The sequence below is a fragment of the Alexandromys fortis genome, unplaced genomic scaffold (assembly GCF_014885135.2).
Source record: "Alexandromys fortis isolate MF-2015 unplaced genomic scaffold, M_Fortis_MF-2015_v1.1 scaffold_266, whole genome shotgun sequence".
Classification (NCBI taxonomy): domain Eukaryota; kingdom Metazoa; phylum Chordata; class Mammalia; order Rodentia; family Cricetidae; genus Alexandromys; species Alexandromys fortis.
The window spans coordinates 789,429-794,688 of NW_026068155.1; the positions used below are offsets into that span (position 1 = coordinate 789,429).

Here is a 5,260-nt window from a genome sequence, read left to right on the forward strand (position 1 = left end):
GCTGTCATTTTGAAGCCACACAGAGTTTTTTTTTTTCTGTCAGGTTTTAAGTATATTTTAGTTGACCATGTTGGCATGCCGATTTGTTGTATGAAGGCTGCTTGCTTGTTCCAGCCACTCAGACCCAAACTAATCACACAGAAACTGTATTAACTAAATCACTGCTTGGCCTATTAGCTCTAAATTCTTATTGGCTCACTCTTATATATTAATTTAAGCCATTTCTATTAATCTGTGTATCATCATGTGGCTGTGGCTTACTGGGTAAAGTTCTGTCTAGTGTCTGTCTCTGGTGGGGCTACATAGTTTCTCCTGACTCTGTCTTCTTTCTCCCAGGATTCAGTTTAGTTTTCCCTACCTAGCTCTACTCTGCACTATCAGGCCAAGGCAGTTCCTTTATTAAACAATGGGATTCACAGCATACCGAGGGTAATCCCACATCACCTGGCATTTTTTGATGGCATGGCACAATTTTTTATCTTTAATTTTAAAGGGGGGAGGGCAGAAAGATGTCTATCCTTAGGGAAATGATTATCCAGCATTTCCATACTGGACATAGCAATCACTTTAAAAAAGATTTTCTCTCCAAGTGTTTTGCTGTTTTTCCTGGCTTTGCTTATGACAATGTCTCTGCAGTCTATATCTATAACTGTAACTCCTGGGTCAGGGAGTGCATCCAGTACTATGAGCAGCTGCTGACTGGCCTATAGGGTAGTAAAATGGCTTATTTTCACAGACTATCCTGGGAAGCTGGCTGAACACATAGCGCAGGAACAACAGAAACTCCCTGCTGCCACCTTGGCTCTAGAAGAGGACCTAAAATCTTCCACAATGCTCTCAAGCTAGCTCGCAAAAGATACCAAAATCTCTATTAAGGTTGGCTATCCTGCTGTTCAAGTAACCTCAGCAAAGAGTACAAAAGTATTAGGGCAATCTGTCTTTTTAAATAACATCTACTATTCTTCTAAAATTGAAAAGATCTGCCTAGTGGGTGAGAAGCAGTTCACCTTAACCAATGCAAACCAAGGCACACACACCCCTTACCTTCAGGCACCAGGAGTGTGAAGCCATTGTCCAGTCTATCAGGGCCTGCTGGGAACTTCTATAGTCTTGTGGCCAATGATAACCCTTTTGGCACTTAGGGCATTAGGTCTTTGGATGAGCCCTGGGACAATACCTATGTAAGTGGCCAGACTGTTCACACCACCAGTAAGTATGGTCTGGTGAGGTGGAATTATCGTCCTTGCCAAGTTTGGTGTTGACCAAGACATTGATGGAAGCAATAAGGGGAGAAATGTACCCGTTCACTGTATCAATAACATAGACAGCCAAGACCCACTTATGAAGATTCTCATTTGTAACAAGTGTGATGACATGAGTGATGGTGTTGGACCCCCGTCAGCTGTTTAACAAGAATATCCTTGGTAGGACCAGATGGGACACACTTTTCAACTGCACTGGTGACATGAGTCAAAAATTCAGGAAATGGTTCTACAGCCTGCCGGATAAGACTGTGGAAATAGCCTACACTGTTCTGGGGCATACAAAGTTTAAGGGTCTTGGAGGCTAGGTTGGAAGCTTGTTGGAAAAAGGCATGTAGGCCAATTATGAATTGTGAGACAGGATCAGTGTATTGTCCATGGCCAGTAAGCATGTTGAGGGTGACATTAAGTCCAAATTATAAGTTTGTATAGGCTTGGGTCTCTGCTGCATCCTCATAAGCAGAGCACCACTGGAAGAAAACTGAGGGGTCAAGGACTGCCTTCAACATGAAGTACCAATTATAATGGGTTTGAAGCTTCATGGCCCATCATCTGAGTACTTCCTCAAAATAAGGAGAATCGGGGTAGCATCAGTCACCCTTACACACCTCTGCATGGCTTCCAGTCAGATACCAACCCTGTTGCCACTGGGAGGGAACATAGCTGACAAGGACAACATCACTGTAGTCTCCAGACTCCACAGGGATGGGATGCACCTGGAAGTGTTCAAGCATATCGAAAATGGACTGGAACCACAGCCCGACACTGACCCTCCTCATTCAGTGATAAACACAAGTGCTTGGCCTTGCCCTGGGAGTTGAAAGTGAGTACATATTTACCATGTCTTGTCTCACTCTGATGTACCAGCAAGACACCATGGACGCCAGTGCCTCCTTCCAGCACTTACTGGGCAGCCTTGAGTCGAGAGAGCATTTCATGGAACCAAGGATATGCTGAGAGGGGTTGATTCCCCCCTCAGTGCCCTCTGACAACCCCTGGAACAGAAATGACCCTCCACTGCTTCTGGAGTGTCCAGGGGGAGGGGAGGGGGTTGAGAGGGGATGAACTGTTTCTGTTGGGGGCTCCTCCTCAATGGGAATGTGAGGGGGCAGTTCCAGAGAAAGCAGTTCCATTGAGTCAAAGTGGGAGGCAGCAACGGAGGCAGAACTAGGGGAGAAGGATGCTGATAGCTGGTCAGAAAGGACCCCATAAGCCTCCTCTCACAAGCGGTCATTACTATTGCTGGGCCCCAGCAGCAGATCCTGGCTGGACAGACTCTCTGAAGGATTCAAGCAGGGCAACTCCAGGTTGTCTGTATCCTTTGTGAGGAAGGAAGTCCCAGGGGTCAGAGGAAGGTCATGGATACAGGGGCTAATAGCAGGGCAGGATCCTGGGCTTAGGCACCCTTTTCTGGATGTCAGACACCCAGGCCTTCTCATGAAGTGTATCAGTTGTCTCCAGAATGTACTCTGTGGGGCCTTTTCCCTTAACCACAAACATGTTCTCCCTGTCAGGCATCTCTAGGGCCATGGCTATGCAGTGATAGTAGACCAGGGAATAATGAGTCAGGGCTGGGATGCCTTGGATGATAGGAAGAACTCCAAGCGACTTCCTCTTCCCTCTTCACTTTGGAGTTGTAGGTGATACTTGTACAACTAAGGCTGCCCTCCTCCCCCTGAGGTCAGCCCAGTTACCCCTCCTCCATTACTCACTCCTGCTGGGTCAGGGTCAGCTTTTTCAGCCCCCATAAAACTGAGCAGCTCTTTTCTCTGTACCATTCCTGCTCTGTCTTTCAAGGTTCCCCCTCTAAGACTCAGTCTCAGTCTATCTCTCCCCAGGGGATGTGCCATTACTAACCAATCCCCTACCACCTGTCCCAGCACGACCAGTGGAATTGGAGTTCCTGTTTCCACCTAGGATTGGAAGGCCTGATGTGGTTTCGAGAGGCCCTGCTGGGATGTATCAATGGCCTCTCGCCACTGCAGAATGACTCATACAGAATCTCTGACATGGCTCAGAGGTTAAGAGCATTGCCTCCTCTTCCAAAGGTCCTGAGTTCAATTCCCAGCAACCACATGGTTGCTCAAAACCATCTGTAATGGGGTCTGGTGCCTTCTTCTGGCCTGCAGGCATACACACAGACAGAATATTGTATACATAATAAATAAATAAATATTTAAAAAAAAGAATCTCTGACTGAGCGATCCTCTGAATGGAGGGAAGTGTTTCTTGAGCCTTGGCTTTGAAGATGTTGTAGAGGAGGAAGAGACTGAGGAAGGAAGGGGGCCAGCTAGGCTCTAAGAAGATAGAAATGGGCCCAACACAGGCAGGGGACCACCCACCCTGCAGCTGTCAAAGGATAAGTCATGTGGTGGAACAATCTCCACACCAGGACTCAATAGGGTCAAGACAGGTGGGGAGAATGAGCCCGAGGCCGGGGCCACTTCACCTTCGAAGTGCTGTAGGAATAGCTCAGTAAAAAGGCCAGAAAAGGCGGCTTCTGCTTCAGGCTTTGCATACTGTGGGTGGGAGGCCAAGTAGAGGCGAAAATGGTGGGCAAGGTCCAGGGCAGCAGCCCTTGCATGGGACTCACAGAACTCTTGCCAGCTGCGGGGAGGGGGTGGTGGCAGAGCTGGTGGAGAAGGGAAGGGCCCATTCCCTGGGGAAGGGGCATCATTCATGATAGGCCCCAGCAAGAGCCTGTGAGGTGGGGCAGCAAAGAAGAAAGCAGCCAGAAGAGAAGGGGTGAGTGGCAACAACTGCATCTCTGTTCCTGCACTCAGCTCCAGGGGCAAGCAAGTGGAAGTAGCCGCTGTCTTAAGGAAAATGTTCCAATCCCGGAAGGGAAAGGGGATTCAAAATAAATGTGAATCCCCTTGGCCAATGGCCAAAACCTTTCTGTGAATTAAGAAACCAGCTCTTAATTGGTGGTCACGTAACTGGATTAGTTGAGAAGGGAGACTAGTGTGGACTGTTGTTTAACAAACCTCCACTGTGGTTTGTTAGGTCATGGCGTATACTTATACAGTCTCTCTGGGTGAAAAGGACCTGTCAGAGGGTCTTTATTGGCTCTACCTCCTATGTGGTCAGCCCTTATGTGGAGGTACTGGGGCAAACGGAGTCACGATAGAGAGTTCCTAACCAGGGGGACAAACAGCCAAATGAAAAGAAAATGTGGGGATAGGAAACACAGCTGCAACTCACCACAGGTTTAGAAAACCAAAATAGGGGTCACCTTACTGAAAACAACTAAAGGGGGTGAACTCAAGATGCTGGCAAAGAGTCAAGATGGGGACAGCAGTGGGGGCAGCAAGCAAGCAAGAAAAAAGCCCAAAAGATGGTAAGGAGGACTCAAAAAGTGAGCAATAGGAAAAGTTCCATCCTCGTTGGGTGCCAGTTGTTGTGGACTTGTTACTGCTGCCTGTTGTGTGATCCCTGTTTTCTGGGAGGCAAGGGGGTGAGAAGACGCAGAGGCAATGACACAGACTCCTAGAGATTCCAATGCAGAAACTCTTTACTGTAAAAAGGTTGGGAGGTTTTTTTTTTTCAATGGGATTAGAGAAACTAAACTGCTGCAGGAATATTTTTTTGGTCGGCCCTTTTGAAGCTGGTAGTCACGGCTGGCGCGTTGTGATTGGCTAGGACATTAGTTACTGTGCCTTTAGTTTGCTGACAGGTTGTTTTGGCCAATTTTGCTTATTCATTGTGAGTTTGCATGGGCTTGCTTGTGCTTGTGCTATTGCCCTGCCTGAGGGTACATCATCATCTTTGATCACTAACCCATTCTAGCAAGAAAAGAACATCAGCCAACAATAGCCAGCTGCGATTGTTTTGTTCCCTGACCTCAATGAGTTCCTTACTCAACTGTTAAGTGTGTGTTTCTAAACTTTAAATTGTTCCCCAAGATTTTGTACCTCAAAGCCATTGATAAAAACATCTTTTTTTAAATTTATTTATTTCTTTATTAATTAATTAAAGATTTCTGTCTCTTCCCCACC

General features: G+C 47.0%; 1 pseudogene; it reads right to left on the reverse strand.

The window, feature by feature from the left end:
* Positions 1 to 1,810: 1,810 nt before the first annotated feature.
* LOC126491577 (SH2B adapter protein 1-like) lies at positions 1,811 to 3,943 on the reverse strand (annotated as a pseudogene).
* Positions 3,944 to 5,260: the final 1,317 nt, after the last annotated feature.